At 41.5% G+C, this 16587-nt stretch overlaps 1 protein-coding gene across 2 annotated transcripts in view; it reads left to right on the top strand.

Annotated features, from left to right (window-relative positions):
- Positions 1-16587, top strand: part of peli1b (pellino E3 ubiquitin protein ligase 1b) — a 41565-nt gene that overhangs the window by 8034 nt on the left and 16944 nt on the right. Inside the window, exon 1 of one of the 2 annotated variants that reach the window (XM_080481339.1) lies at positions 1100-1357. The exons of the other annotated variant lie outside the window; for it this stretch is intronic. The gene's annotated coding sequence lies outside the window, so the exon portion shown is untranslated. Of the gene's footprint in view, positions 1-1099; positions 1358-16587 lie in introns of those variants that run through there. 2 annotated transcript variants of the gene reach the window in all.

Below are 16587 nucleotides of genomic sequence, written 5' to 3'. Positions count from 1 at the left end.
TCCAGATTTGCTTTTATAGTTCATAAATATATGTTCACGTAATTAACTGTGATTTAGAAAACAAACAAACTAGAATATATATTTCCCCTCTGCACACATGATGGGGATGAATCATTTTGAGCTTGCATCTGATTTCTCCACTGCGTTCTGCTGTTGCTTGCTTCCAGGAAGGTCACATTTCGCACAGGGCACTTGGCTGTGTAAGCACTGGGTGTTACTGATGTTGTGGGGACATAAATCTGTTTGCGCATTGTGAGGACTCAGCTGTCTTTTGAGAGCAAAAAGCAAGTCCGTTTTATTCACTTAAGCTTGTGTTGCCCATTTCCTCAAGGACCTCGCTATCTGTTCAGCGCGTGACCCTCCTTGTCCTTTGACCCTCAATTTAGAGGGGAGTAACGTTTTCAGGTAGCCTTCAGAAGGACAATGTATTTTTGAAACCTAAGGAAAATTAGCCATAGGGTGATTTGTGTTTAGGGTTAGGGCATCAGACAACAGTTGGACAAGTTAGTGTGATGACCTCAGGAATGAAGGAACTGTACGCGTTTGTGTTAACATTGACTATACGCCCACACGTGTTTGGATGTACACTCCACGTACAACATGTTCATGTGCGCATGACTCCTCACACTTTGCCATTCGTAACTTGCATTCATGTCCGATTTCCTGCACTACAAAGACACTCAGTGATCATGCTGCACGTGCATATCTATAATTGTGTCATTTTCATGTCTCCAAGACCTTGCTTGGGGTGTGTGTCTCGCTACACGTCCACCGACATTCTAGTTTGTTGTCTGTGCGTGTACTCCTGTCTGTGTTCTTCCTACTGAATTATTGATGAGACTGTAACTTGAACAGCAGCCCTCCTATTTCTCCCCCTGCCGTCTGTCATCAGTTAACCTCCTCCCGGCGCAGCTCACAGGAAAACCAGTATGCTGACAGTGGACCAGCCCTGGAAACTAAGAACAGCAGCCATTTGTTACAACGTGGACAAAACACAACACCAACAAACCGTCACTCTAACGTTAAGAATGTTCTAGTTCTGTTCAAACATTTGGAACACGTCATTAATCTTCATAGTCCCTCTCACATGGTTTATGCTCCCTTCCTGGATCGTGGCCTTGTCGTGGCGGAAGGGCTTGTGCGGTCTTGTGATCTCCAGAGCTATGCCGTCGGGAGCAATGTGCTCCTGGTAGGGCTTCCCAAGGCGGACAGGTCTGGAGTGAAGACCCAGACAAACACATCCAAAAACACCTCATTGAAGCAGAACACAACAAGTCGCGTACTCCGCCCAGACCAGGACCCACCTTAATGGAAAGGAGGTGAAAAGGAGCCATTGCTGGCAGTGGGAGGTGGACAGGTACCAATTCAGTCTTGTTGGGCTGATTTCAGGAACCAAACTTCTTGATAGCAAATGATTAACATGAACATAGATCATGGCATTTGATTTAGAACAAATCACAGTCTGAATGGTCATTGCAGAATTATTATCATGAAAATACCCTGAAATATTGTGATACCACATAAGGTTTACCACTTCCAACTACAAAAACTCTCTTTAAATGCAAATATAAACCATTTGTTGTCTTTGGTGTGTTAAGTTTCAATATTTTACGGTTTTCATAGCCTTATGTCTCTGAAGATTTAAGTTCCTTGTTGTGGAACTTGCTGGCAAAGTCAGCTGCTGTTCCACAGAGAAGCAGGCAATAAATTACAAAATAAAAACGCAACAAGTGTCAAGTATTTCAACACAGCTTGATTATGTGGTTAATAGAGGATACTGGTCACGTGCTTATTTTTTTCAGTATACAAAGTGATTTGTAACAACATAATGCAGCTTAAGGCTGTTTTTCTTAAACATCTGATGAATAGGTCTGTGTTCGTGTACTGGCTGGCGGCCTTCATTTATAATGAACTTTTTCCACTCGCCAGACAAAGTAGGACCTAGTTTGAGAATCAAGGCCAAATTTTTTCAATCCCAGGTAGCCTCAGTTAGATTGAGGGAAGTCTGTTCCACATGGATATTCCAATCATTATTCATAGAAAGACATAAAAACAGGAACCAACTATACCAGTGCTTGTTAGTACTCTTCCTAAACTTATCCTGGGATAGCGGGAAGGAGGGTTGACATGACACATTAGTTATGAGTCAAACTCCCCTCCATTCACAGTGAATTGAGTATTTATATTCCTTCGGCTTCCAGACAGTCTGACCCTTCATACAAGTCCAGCCGTTCGTTGCCTCAAACTGCGTTGGTGGGAGTGGTCTTGTGTCCTGATTTCTGGAGGGCTGCCAGACCCTGGGAGCTTCCAGAGCAACCAGTAGTTTGTTTTGATGAGTTAATTTAATTCTCAGCAGGAATTCGGCGCCGAAGGGTCCGACTGCAGTCTGTCTTCCTGGGAGTGGTGGGTCGAGGTGCGAACAGGGCCCCTGTGAACAAGAAAAGATCTTGTCCTGGGTGCACTCTTGAAGTTAAAAATGGGGTCTTCTCAAGGCTACTTGTTTGAAGTGTCGGGCTCATGGTTGAAATTGGTCACAGAGGGCCATTGTATCTTGACCTTTTACCAGCATGTGTGCAACGTTTTGAGCACGCGGTGGTGTAGTGCGTAGCACTTTCACCTCACAGTTAGAATATTCCTGATGTGAGTCCGGACTTGAGGGTCTTTCTTTGTGGGGCTTTGCATGTTTGACTGGGATATGCATGTGGTTTCTTTAGGTAATCTGGCCTCCTACCACAGTCCAGTTCTCTTAGGTGTGTGTGGCCGTCAGTTTCTCTGTGTTTGCACTGTGATGGACCATATTCAGCTGAGATCAGCTTCCTGCGACCTTAGGTTGAACAAAGCAGTATAGAAGAGTGATGGATGGAAAGTGTGGACTACAAGGGCGTTTTGACACCATCTTTGCTATGTTCATATCTGCCAATAAAGACTCTAACCCTAACATTTAAATTACACTTGATTTACTTAATTATTCCTGGTAAATATGCTTCAAAAGTAATAACTTGAGTGTGCATTTCAACCCGCAGCCAGTACTGCTGTTGCTGAATATGCATTTGAATTGAATGAATTTCATTAGTATATTAAATGCCCTCAAGTGCAACATGAGTTGTCAGACAATTGTCACTTTGGTACAAGGAGTGGAAAAAAGGGAAATACATTAACAATTATGTGGAACAGATTAAAAATAAACCCATAAAAACAGAAGAACAAAGACTGTGTAAGTGTATTTATTATTTTTACACAGCTTGTTTCTAAGTCTTCTTGACCCACTCCACATATTTCACGTCTGGCTGTTCATAGCTGATGAGTGAGTATTGTTGTGGCAACGCTTCCTCCGGTCAAGTACTTTGGCGTCCGGCCCAAGTAGATTATTCTAATCGGCCTTGTTACCAACGACCCCTTTTTTCCATCATAGTCCCAGCTAAGGGAGATCCTCTTAAAACGAGCTCAGCGTGGTTTGGCAGCTTCACTGTCTGTGGAGGCTTGATGTGTGGGTAATGCTGTATGTGGAAGGGTTTGGTTTGGTGCACAAGTTTATAAGGTCGCAAGAGAAGTCTGATGGTTACTGCTGAGATTCCTGATGCCATATAGTGTGACATCTTCTGATAACGTTTCCATAAAAAGGGAGGAAATTCAACTTACCCACCATTAAAATGACAGATGGGTTAGAGCTAATTAATACTTTATTTGCCCTATTAGAGAGCATGTGTGCATCGTCCTGAGTAAGCAGGATATTCATCACACTTTACTGCTACATCGTAGCTGCAGCCCATCCGATTCACTATCTGAGAATGAAATTCAGGACTAATGATATATTAAGTATTTTGTTATCCCAAAATAATGACTTTCTGGATACAGATTACTCCTTCTATCCTTCTCCCGGTTCCTATGGGGTTGAGATTGTGGATCCATCCCCTGCAAAATGCAACTTTCTCCAGCTGAGTTTAAGGTACCTGGAGCAGTTTTCTGTGACTTCAAAGTGAAATATGAATTTTGGGTAGTTTGGTACGTCACTAAACTCTTGGTCAAACCTCTTACAAAGACTTCAATTTCAAGAATTGTGGACTGGGAGCCTTTATATTTGAAATGGAACTTAAAAGTAAAAGCAGTTTCACTTGACAGGAAGGATTCCCCTTGACCAACCTGCTAGCTGACTCTAGTTCCTCGATAGGTCTAAGCTATGGATTTACTCAACTTTGAATTGGTCAGAGTTGTGAATCTGTACGTTGGTGATTCTGTCAGTCTGTGACTAACTTATACCAAGTCCTAGGTGTAGTGTGAGCTGGGAAAGCTCCTTCCCTCTGCGACCCTAACTTGAATAGAGCAGATTTATGGATGGAAGCTGAATCCAATATTCATGTAACCTTATTTATTGCTCTCTGGTATTTCACACAGCTGCTTTGTCTGAGATTTTTTTTTGCAGCAACTAATCAAGATTTCGGGATTATTATATGTCATGAATAACTCTATAGGACATTGAAACACTATACAATATCATGTAATGGTGATTTTCTCAAACTTATTCCCATTAAATGTCGATCCATTACCTTGAGTGGATTTTAAGGCTAAATGTTTTTAATATTTTGATGGTTTACAAGGATTTATTGATACAAATGTGCATGTGCTCCTGGGTGTATAGAGTCCCTTGTAACATTAGCTTTTAGGACAAAGGTTACCTTAACTCTTACCTCATGATTCCAAGCACTCATCAGCCATTTCTTCTCAAGCAAATGTGATGCTGTGGGGCCCACAGTTTGTTTGAAGTACAGTATGTTTCCCTCAGATTGAGTTAATACAGGACCACACGCATACATAGATGTATCAGACAAAAACGCTGGAGAGCTTCTCAAGGGAAGACTGATCATGAGAAGTGTGCGTCTGTCTGTGAGTGGGCAGGGAATTGGGACTTCCTGTGTGCATCGACACACGACTCTGTGTAAATCACTTCTGAGCTGCACGCATATCTGTTGTCAGACAGACATGTTTCTCTGTGCCATTGTGGGCTTCAGCTTGAAAATAATCAGCAAAATATTAAGTAGCGACATATCTAATCCATGTATACGCTCACAAACGTATATTATTCTATTTCTCTTGTCCAAGCTGTAGAAGCTGCATCAGGACTTCACCCTCTGGTTTGTATTGATAAAACCATCTTATCTGTCTGCCCAGCTTCAAGGGGTGTAATTCTCACTACATTAATTTTCCCATACGTTGCATCAGCCTGCGAATTTTCTTGTCATGAGTTTTATTGCCCGGTTTATGTTTTCAGCTTGGATTTTGTGTGCCAGTTCTCCTAGTTTATTTATTTTAACATCTGATGTGTGAATGGGAATAAGTCTGATCATTTCCCATTGGGAAAATGGACTCACGCTTTCACTCGCTACAAACCAATCCAGTAATTATGAGCTAGCTGTTGAGCATGTTCAGTAGAGGAATTTATGTTAAACTAGAGGAGGTGTAGTAGTCCTATTTCTGAAACCCAATTCACACCACGGAAAGAGAGTGTGAGCAGGATGGAAAATTAGCACTCGCCGTTTGCCAAATGCAGTCAGACTTGAGATTTTATCTCGCCGTGGATTGTGATCCATTCAGGTTGGCTGGGAACCAACAATACTCTGGAAGAGCTCTTTGGATTGTGGAGCTGTTGGCTGCTGTGGTTGAGAACTGAGATTTTGCTTCCTGGTGATGGATTGCCATTGCTTTTTCAATTGTTGAAATGAAAGGAACTTAATGAAAACACAGGAACGTATCACACAGTATCTGTTGAGCTCTGTTGAAGTGCTATTCAAAGAGGCTGGTAGAATTTGTTCTGCTTCACAGATGACAGAGTGTGATATTGAAACACAAACCAATTATTACTGGGATTAATTAAATTAAATTTTGAACTACATTTCAGAAAATGAAGTGTGCCTATCTGTGTTTGACCGGCGGTCTACTTTAGACCTGTACGATCTCTATTACTTTCTGAACATAGCTTTACTCAGAGATTTTAGCCCGTCCCAGTCAAAACAGAAGCAATTGTTACAATATCTCTTGCTATGGATTCAAATTTGTTGTATTGTGTTGTATTTGTTGCGTTGTACATGCTGTGGTTGTGACTCTGGATTCAATGGAAGGTGACAATGTGGAGGAACTTGCTGTCATACCAAAGTTTATAAAATCTGCACTGCACAGTGTGGCTGCTGATAAAGCAAGACTCCTAAAGTCACACATTTTAATGGAGCCTTTGGCAGGGAGAGGCTTCCGACCCTCTGAGCCTTATCTAAATGAAACATGTTTTAGAAGATGGATCGATGTAGGGAAGCAATAATAACTCACCAAAGCTTTATTTAAAGTTTAAGTAAAAAAGAATCAAAACGGCAATCAAACAAATAAGACATGAACAAATGGAGCACATGCACATTCATTTACACACTTAAATGCTTTTTGCAAAAACCCTGAAAAAAAGGAGTCATTTCCTGTAGCGTCTCATGTGACTGGGAGTGATCTCTCCCCGCCTCTTTTTTCTTTTCATGCTTTCTAATGTAGATTCCAACTGTTCATGTTCATTGATTGGAAAAACTTTGACCAATAAGGAGACAGAAAGAGGTTAAAAAAAAAAAAAAAAAAAAAGATCCTGTATGCTAGCCCCCCCACCACCGATCGGTTTCCAAGTCGTCCAGCATCTGATCTTCTCAGCGCACCAACCAATCCCTCCCCTCTGACCCAACCATGCAACTCTACACATCAGAAACTAAACCCAAGGACCAGCACACCCACACATGCACATGCACACACGAAGCCTCCAACAAACTCCCAACGGAAAGCTCCAAATCATCCAACTTTAATTTGTAGGGTTAACACATGATTTGACTTGTTGTTCGCATGGAGTTGCTTTTGATGCGCGCTGCCACTTACAAGGGTGAGGTTTCTCAGCCAGGCCTAGCAACCCTCCCTTTTCCTACCGTCTTTACACCTTCAGCGTGACGGTGCTGCATTATGCTCCTTTTAGTCACAATGAAAGACATTCAAACAAACAAACTGTTGGAAGCCTTTCATCTTGTGCCCTTTTCCTTCTTTTCCTGCTCATAAAGAGATGACTGATAATCCAGTTCATATAGCTTGCTCACTTTGAAAGGTTTCCTTTTTCCCCTCCTGCCATCTGCATCAGACTTTACATGTTGTTCCACATTTGGTTGTAATCGGTTGTGGGTTTAGCATTTTGCTAATTGCACTTTGAGCTAGTGCTATTATCTTACTCAGGGTTGCAGGGTGCTGGAGCTTATTCCAGACGACTACAGCCGAAGGCAGGGTACAAGGTTTTGGACTTTGGGAGGAAGTTGGAGGATGGTGGAGTAAAGCCATGCCCCCACAGGGAGAACATGCATACTGTACACAGAAAGCACCCGTCTGGACTCAGGATATTCTTGACGTGAGCTGTGATTGTTTATCACTACACCACCCTGTGCCTATATTGCCTCACAGCCAGGTGATTTTGTCAGCTCTGATTGTCATCCTCTTTTACAAATGAGAAATGATAATTAAACTTTCTTTTTGAACTCTTTTCTGAGATTCCGAGCTCTCTGATTTGAGGCTGGCTCCCCTCGCATGGAGGTCCTGATTTCTGTTTGTTGTTGAGCTGAACACTACTTTCTGTTTTTCTTTGGCTCTGTTTGATTGAAGAAATGTTGGGATAATTGTAGACGTTTAACTCCACCCTATGAGTTAATTGCAGAGCCTGAGGTTGCTTTGTAGCACTTCAGGAGGTTTTCTTTTAATGTTAAAATAACCTGTAGCTTGCATGGGCAATACTCTCGCCCCCACGCTGATTAAAGGTCTTGAATATTGGAGTCTAAGGCTGTTAAATTCTCACAAAAGTAAATTTTACACTTCCATAGTTGTTAGAGTAACATGGTCTTTTTAATACTTTGTATGGAACACAGTCCTTTCAGTTTTTTGTGGTGTTATTCATATATTCACAAATAGATTAATTTCCAATAGAAGCACTGACAAAAAAACTCATTCTCCCACCAGAGACTCTTTACTGAAGCTATTTAGTCAAAAGAAGAGCAAGCAAAAGACAAAATGAGGCTACTATAAGACTGAGATGAGAGATCGTAATTGAGAGTTTGGACTTCATAAGGTCAAAAAAGAGACATCCGTGCAAGTTAACTGGATTTTATAGAGCTTAAAAAGCACACATTTAGATGCTGATGAATATGTAGTTTCCAGTTATCTGAATGCCTGCCTCATTATATTGGAGCACAGATTTTCACACTATGGGAAAATGATAATCCTCCTTATTTGTAGTTTGTAACTAATGTGAAGTCAGTGCAACCTGTTTTCTCCATAGTAAACTGGAATCAGCACCCAGACAAACCAGGAGAAGACGGGATAGAAAATGGATAGATCGATGGAAATGTGTGCTTTGCATTAATTTTTCTTTTCTTTTCAAAGATAATAGAAAGAATTGTGCTTGGAAAGGGCATTCCCCTGACCACCAGCTCCTCGGAGAACGACAGTGGAGGCCTACCCCACACTGAAACCACTATTAGAGATTTAAAAAACCAAAGCTTTTGTCATCGGCTTTTATGTATTCCCGTAACTTCCTGCGAAGAATTGACCATCAAAATATTGGATGCAACATTAATGTTTCTGACTACACTAATCCCAGAAGTAGACCACTCCATCCTGGATGGGCCGGAATATTGTTATAACAGAAATGTGCTGCTGCACAGTGGTTTGCCACAAAATGATACTTTGAGTTTGTCTCCAGCGTGACCTTTCAGCTGTAGGATTTCACTACAGCAGCTTTCACAGCCTCATTTCTCAAGTCCATGCTTCCACCGAGCACATAGATATGCTTTTTGTTTTGAATCTTAAAATTAAGAAAATATGCTCTGTAAATCATTTGGGTCCATTGAGCGAATAACATGGCTATCAGAATGAGAAAACCCACCCAGGCACAGGGAGAATATGCAAAACTCAACCAAAAAAGACTCCCAGCTCAGAAACAAGTTGCTTGTTGTTACATCACAACGCCACCCGGTCCTACTCGTCTATCTCTTCAGACATGGTCTGTATTCTAATTACAGGAATCATGTTTGGATTGACTTAGATCACCAGCTGTGGTGTGAAAGCTCAAAGTGCAGGCCTGAAATAAAAAAAAAAAAAGTCAGTTAAATCTGAGTCCATCTGCTGACAGGTTCTCTGGCCAAACTAGAACAGGCAGCTTCTGGTTCAAAAGAGCAACAAACAGAAACAGGTTGTGCTGCTCACCATCACTCTGTCCTTTTCTATTTCCATTATAATTAATCCTAACTGCACTAAAATGAACAACACTGGAAACAGATGGTGTATTTTTTTTTTAAATTTTTTATTGCAGTCTCGGCCATTTACCTCAGCAAAGCAGATGTTTGCTTTCAAGGAGACGTGGAGCTGAAGGTGCAAAATGTCTCCTGCCACTCCCTACATTATTGGTTACAAATCTGAGGTCTGGGATGTCTTGGGGGCAGATCACATATAATAAAGTTTTAGAAAGATCATGCTTTGACAGCCGTCTTTTTTCTTTAGTCCTGTAGCCTAGAATCTCTATATGATGCAAACTTTTGGTATGAGACATCCGTGCCTCCATGGTGCAATGATACAAAGTTTGCTTATGTATACTTATATAATATCACATCAAAAATCACACGGTCTCATCTGCTCAGTGTGAAAAACGGCTGAGCAGCTCAAAGCTTCTCACTCGCAAACATGAAAGGTGTGAGATGCGTAAAACCAGCAGTGTTTTGAGGATGTGGTGGGAGTCATACTGGGATGATAAGGTATCTTATGACCTTTTACATGAATAGAGATCACAGCAGCCGCAAGGTATGAGATGAGTTCACTTGTTTCCTTTTTAGTGCTCTCTGTTTCACACACACAGTGTCATCAACTGTGAGCCCACGTTGGGTGGTTTTTTTATTTTTTATTTTTTTTGCCTAGCAGGCAGAATGGCAACAGCACTTTGAGAGTCAAAATAAAAACACTGACAGAGTGAATATGTAGACCCAGCTGGGTGATTTGCTGACAAGCTTTATTTTGTTTTTAACAGTAAAGGAAATATGAGATGAGAAGAAGTGGCCAGAATACCTGGAAGCTGGAGAATTTAGGATTCACATGCGGACAGAAAGGCCCTCCATACTGAAAATGTTTTTTGTTTAGAATTATGGCCGCATGATGACAATTTTTCTTCTTGTCTATTTTTAAATTGAGTGTTTTAACCCTTTGGTGCTGTTGAAGGCTGCTTCGAGATAAATTTTTTGTCGTCATATCACCTTTAAAAGTAAGTATGAATAGCGTTAACTTCCATTTACATCCACCAGCCACTTTTGATAGGTACAGCTTGCTGGGTTGTAGTTTTTTTCCCCCATCATAATTGCCTTAATTCTTTGTGGCATGGCTTTTTCCACTTCCTCAGAGATTTTGTCCTTGATGACATGATAGCATCTCTCAGTTGCATCAATGCAACCATACAGAGAATGTCCTTTTACCATATTCCAAAGGTGCTCTTGAGGATTGGGATCTGGTGACTGTCGAGGCCTTTCCAGTACAGTGAACTCATTATCTGGTTGAAGAAATCAGTCCGAGATGATTTGAGCTTTGGGACAATATGCGTTTTCCCGCTGGAATTAGCCATCAGAATATGGTACACTGTTGTCATAAAGGGATTGATCTTAAAACAATGTTCAGTTGAAAGTCAGTTGTATTTTCACCCATCAGTAGGTGTGCATCGCACTAAAGAAGCCAGAATCAAGCCACTCTGTATGAGCCAATGTGAGGCTTCTCTAATTATTTATTGATCTGATGACCCACTTAACCGAGAGGATATTATTACCACGTTTCAGTAATGAAGATGCCTCTCTGTGCAGGAGATCTTGGTTTTATTTTCTGCAGTATCAAACCTGTTATCATATGGCCCTCAAACACACTGAATGTGAAAATGCATTAAGCTTTCAGTAATTTTTTCTTTCTTATAATTTAGCTTGACAGATGTTACTTTGTGTCTTTAAAATGAACATCTGTTATTGGACGAGTTTCAGACATATTTACACTTTTTGCTGTGTTACTGCTGTTTATAGCGCAGGCAATGAATGTTATGCAGTTTGCGTATGTTCAACCTATTTTTGTCTGCCAAATAAATTCTCGGTAGCGCAGTGGTGTAGTGCTATGAAGTGATTTTGAGAAGATCTGGCTTGATTCTGGGCTTTGGTGGTTTTTTGCGTGGGGTTTGCTTCCTGTACCCCACGAGCCAGATCATTTAACACCCTAGTCACGCCCTTCTGAGTTCCTCTGTGTCTGGTTCCTGTTAGAATATCCAGTGACCCGTTTTTGGGTGCTGACCTGTCGGCCGAGAAAGACTCGCTGGTTGAGTCGTTGTTTCCGCGGAGCCTTGTGATTATGAAAGTGTGTCACCCTTTAACTTGCCACAACAGCAGTCTTTTTGAGCATTGCACGCCGGATTGAGAAGGGCTCCATTTCCCTGGAAGTGTCGCTCTCTGACATGCGCTAACCGGGACATTTTGATATGTTGCATTACGGCTGAGTTGGCGTTCAAATGAAGAAGTGCAGCTGTTATCCTGCTTCCGCGCTAACACGAAGAAGTGTGTGCAGAGCCGTTTGCCATGCTATGCAGCCGGTGAAAATGGCAGGTGTCATCTGTGCCTCCTCGCACTGAAGTTTTATGAAGGCCTTTGGAAGTGTGAGGTTGCTGTTCTCGCCTGTCGGCAGCATGCCATTACAATTGGTGACCCCGGGCAGCGGAGTCCGCCTCGCCGAGCTCTGGCCCCTATTGTTGTAGGACTGTGTGTCTCGGTAGCTAAGCAGCCGCTGGCATTCGGCCACACCGAGCTCTGTGTCATGCAGCACTGCAGAGGTCGAGAGCTTACTCAGACACTCACTTAAAAATTATACACACGCCAATACGGGCAGCACACGTGAGACACGTCAGTTTCAAACTGTGCTTCTTTTCAGGGTTCGGCAGAATTAATGATCAGTACAAAATCCACCCTTTACTAAGCAGTTTCATCCCCTAAAAGAAAAATCCCTTTGCTAAAATTATGTTTGTCAGGGAATTATTTAGGTCAAAGGCACCAAGAGATAGCTTCTGTGATGTGTGGCTTTTTTAGACTGTTCTCACTTTTTTCAATCATTTCTTTTTCTGAATCTTTTGAAGAAGCATTTGGGGTATAATAGTTTAAGCCCATTGTCGCAGTGTAAATTAAATGAATGTACAAGTGTATACATGGTGGAGCAGAAGTTGTCTCACAACAAGTGAGTTTCAAACTTGGTTTCTTAGCCCCGAGGTAATGCCATTGCCCAATGGTATTGGGGGTTTGGGGGTAATTGGGTTGAAATTTAGGTTAGTTCACAAACAGGCTGGGTTGTGTGGCACTGTGGTTCCCACCAGCAACGTTTAGAAAGTGGAACAGTTGTTAAGCTTTTGACTTTCTGGATGTTTTGGTTTTTTTGCCTTAGTTTTTGTGTTGCCACAAAGTATGATTTAACATTGAATTAATTAAGTTGTACAATCTTCCATTTTTCTTTTAAAAATGATCAAACTCACTTTGCCTTTCGCATGGGAACTTCTTGTTTGGCCCATTCTCCACCTTTAAAAATAGATTTGCCCCATATTGCCCACAGAGCAGCTCATGGGGGCTGTTTTGGCTCTCAGTATGAACTACAGGTTAACTGAGCATTTTACACAACCTCTGGTAGCATTAGTAAAAAAAAAAAAAAAAAACTCTTCAATTGCCAATGTACCGCTGGATCGCGATTCAAATGGCACAACCATGCAGCTTTATTACGTTTCTCCTTTATGGAGGTAGCAGTCATTGTAACTTAAACTTTTTTCAACATCTTCTTCTTCCGTCCATCATTTAGTCAGAATGTTGTTGGCTTTGATTTCACAACATCTTACGAACTGATAGACACTGTTGGATCGCATTCATTGTGAAGTTAAAAACTTTGAAGTTTAAAACATTTAATTGACACTATGCATTCCACATTTAAACAGTAAGTCCTGTTCATTATGATGGGACGTTATGAGAAACATTTATTGAATGCGCTCACTTTTTATTATGGACTTATAACACTGCATTGGTGCGTGAGCGGCGAAGAAGTTGGAGGATTAACCCCTTCTGTGAGCGAAGCAGGTGGGGATCAGGCTAACATCTGGTTTCACACTGGCAACTTCTATCCAAACAAGCTGGGAAAAAAAATTAATCCACTGCTTTTCAAAGCACCTGCTGGACTCAGTTAAAAATCTTCAGGATTGAACTGATCGACGTGCTCGTCTTAACTCCAACGCGACGCAAAGCGGGTGTGATTTCTGTCTGTCTCACCTCTGCTCTCTGTGCATGTGATTATAGTTTGCTGCTATGCTGATGTTGTGGTGTGAAACACTGAAAATAGCTCTTGTGTCGTCACTGTTAATAATACATCGTATGTTGGGAGATGTTAATGGCTCTGTAAGTGAGAGGCCGTTAACCACATGAATGTATGTCACTTTCTTTTCCTTTTATTTAATAGAATATGCAGCCCCAATTCCAAAAAGATTCTGTCATGTAGAAACAGGAGTAATAATGTTCAAATGAAGACCTTTTTACTTTTTCTGTAAAAAGAGCAATTTGCAACCAGCAAGGTTAATTGGTAACAGGCCAGCAATTTGGACTTTGTCTCTTAGAATGAAAGCTCTTCAGAGGTTCACCATTCTTCACATTAAATTTGGTAAGCTTTCCCCAACAGCAGTCTAAAGAGCCTGCTTTTTTTTATCTGTGTCATTTACTTTTCTAAATCTCTGGTTTCCTTGTCCCTAGACTTTTGAAACATCTTTCAACCATAGATTAAAAATATAGAGTTTTGTTTTTTTTTCCTGAAAAAGTCAAATGTTTTCCTTTCAACATTTCACATGTTGTTCAACTGGGAAGAAAAAAAATTTGTGTAAGAAAACGGAGTCATTGCAAACCTTTTGCAACCAATTAAATTGGCAGAACAGTTTGAGAAAAATGATCCTCAGCAGAAAGTTATGAGGACCTTTAACATTCTACAATCTACACTACATATCACCACCAAATGGTTGAGAAATCTGTAAAGCAAGAATCAAAGCTGAGGTCGATATCGGCTGCTTGTGACCTATTGCTCCCCAGACTGCATAGTTAAGAGCAGCCAGGAGTGTGTACTGAAACCACAGCAAGGCCTCCAGATCACTTCCAGAAATCCTTGTCCGTAGTCCACAGACACAAGGTAGAGCTGTACAACACAGAAAAGGCATATCGGTACAGAATCTAAAAATGATTCAAGGCTCATTAAGAGACAAATAAAAAACTGTTCTGTGGTCAGGTGAATAAGACGTTGAAATTAATTTGGGGACATTTTTGGAATCTGCTCCCATCACTTCCAACTCTCTCAGGGAAAGGCCTCATATTTCAGCACAACATTGCTGGGCCTGATACCACACCCATCACAACAGCATCGGTGTCTGTCAACATGACTTAAAGTTAGGGGAAACAATTCATCAAACTGAGAAGTACATCATGGGGAAAAAAATATATTTTCACAGCACAGTGCTGACGACAATCCACAAAATTTCTTGTCAGCACAAGATGTTGTGTTATCAGAAGCTTCATCACCTTCATCCCACTTGTGCAGTCGCCGGCTTGGAAACTCCCACTTTGATATCCACGGCGAATCAAAGTTGGTCATCTGAGAAGCAAAGCTGCTGGCAGTATACACACGTTATAACTGTTTCTGGGTGGGAACTGTGTCTGCATGTGAAGTCACAATACAGTGCAGAAGCGCGTCCTCTGAACAGGACTCCACTGAGCCGTCGGAGTGAATGACAGACCACCAAATGCTGCAGGAGTAGCAGCCACACATTACATCATGGTTACTTCTGCACTCCACGCTCAGTTTTATTCCGAATTATTGACATTCAGCCTGTGACGCTGCATCACTCACTTATCCTTTGTATTCACACAAATACAAAGTATGTTGTCTGTCATTCATACATCTTTTTTACGAGGAATCCTGCAAGAATGTTTGGTCTGGCTCTGTTCAGATTATCAGCCTTTTTGCTGCTTCACCCTCCCCCAAATCCCCGCTCACCATCAAAACACTTTGCTTCTCATACTTTATTCATGTGTGGTTTTGCCTTCACTTAGCAGATAGGTATTCTGGGAATTGTAGGAGAAACGTTCTTCTTTAGGGGAAGATGTCTGCTGAAAGTGAAGTGATGACATTATAGTTTGGAAGGTTAGTTTAGCATATGCACTGTATGGTCTGGCTTGTGCGTGAAAGGGGAAGTGGAGAGGTTATGAGTTAAACTGATAATGACCTTCATCAACTTGTTGAAAACGGGAAGTGCGTCCTCCTCTCTTAAATCGTGCAGGATTTTCTCACACATGCTCGCTTTCTCTTCTCCTTTCCTAAAAAGCGGTGTCAATACTGACTTCGAGAAAACATTTCGCATGCTCTGTACTGTGACAATGCTTCAGGATGGTGCGGATTAAAAGCATCTGACTGACCCCAAACATACAGCCCATTAGTAGGAATAGTCGTCAATATTACAAAGAACAAGGGCTTCTGAAAAGGTTTCTATACCTTGCACAAATCGCTGATCTCAGCATCAGAGAGTGCTTGGGATGACAAGAAGAGATTGAAGGATTTGAGACATCTTACATCTGCAGAAGACGTATAGGGAGTTGTAAGCATTGCACATGTGGCCTGCTGTGATATCTTTGGTGTTGCCTGTAAATCGGTGGTCCTTCATTGCACTGAGACCGATTCAAGCATGGCCGTTGTCCTGGTGTTGTTGCCAAAGACAACCTGCAATAAAATTCAGACCGTGTCAGATATTTGGGGAGATCGTGACTGCAGCTGCAACCCATGTCAACTAATTGACCAATAGAAATGCAGTACGGAGTGACGTACTGATCAGTGTGACACTAAACCCAAATAGATGCTGTGCTGCTACAATAGCAAAAGGCTTTAAAAAAAAATTAACAATCGGTGTGAGATGTAAACAAAAACTTTCTGGGATTTTTCTCCAAATACATAAATGCCGCGAGGGGCTCCGTTCATGCGTAAATGGGTGGCGCACGCTTATGACGTTATATTCTTGTGCCGTCACGTTCACTCATGTACATCGTAGGCTGCGATTCAGCTTGTTTTCATCATGCAACCGGCCGTGCCCAAATTTTATTGCATTCATCTCGTATAGTGTGGCTAGCTGTGAACTTAAAAGACTGTTAGAATCGCTCGGTGTGCAGCGGGCATTAAGTGACATTGTTACATCTCACTCTGTGGGAAATTGTGGAATTATTTGACATATGATAGAATCAACTTGTTGCACCAATAAGGAGACATGCCAATAAATTAGGAAAATTAAATATGCAAAATGTTAAAATCTTCACAGAAGGAAACCAGTTGGTAGTAGATTCTGGCAGTACTCGAAAGCTCACGTCTTCACCTGATTAAAGTACCCCCCCCCTTCCTTTTTGCTGTTCTCTTGCTTCTTGATTTATTGCGCCTCTCGTGGTCGCAGTAGAAACTGAGCGATGATGTTGAAACCAA

Source organism: Lipophrys pholis (genome assembly GCF_963383615.2).
Source record: "Lipophrys pholis genome assembly, chromosome: 15".
In the NCBI taxonomy this organism is placed as follows: domain Eukaryota; kingdom Metazoa; phylum Chordata; class Actinopteri; order Blenniiformes; family Blenniidae; genus Lipophrys; species Lipophrys pholis.
Note: the sequence above shows the minus strand (reverse complement) of the source record. Positions and strands in the feature narration are given on the sequence as shown.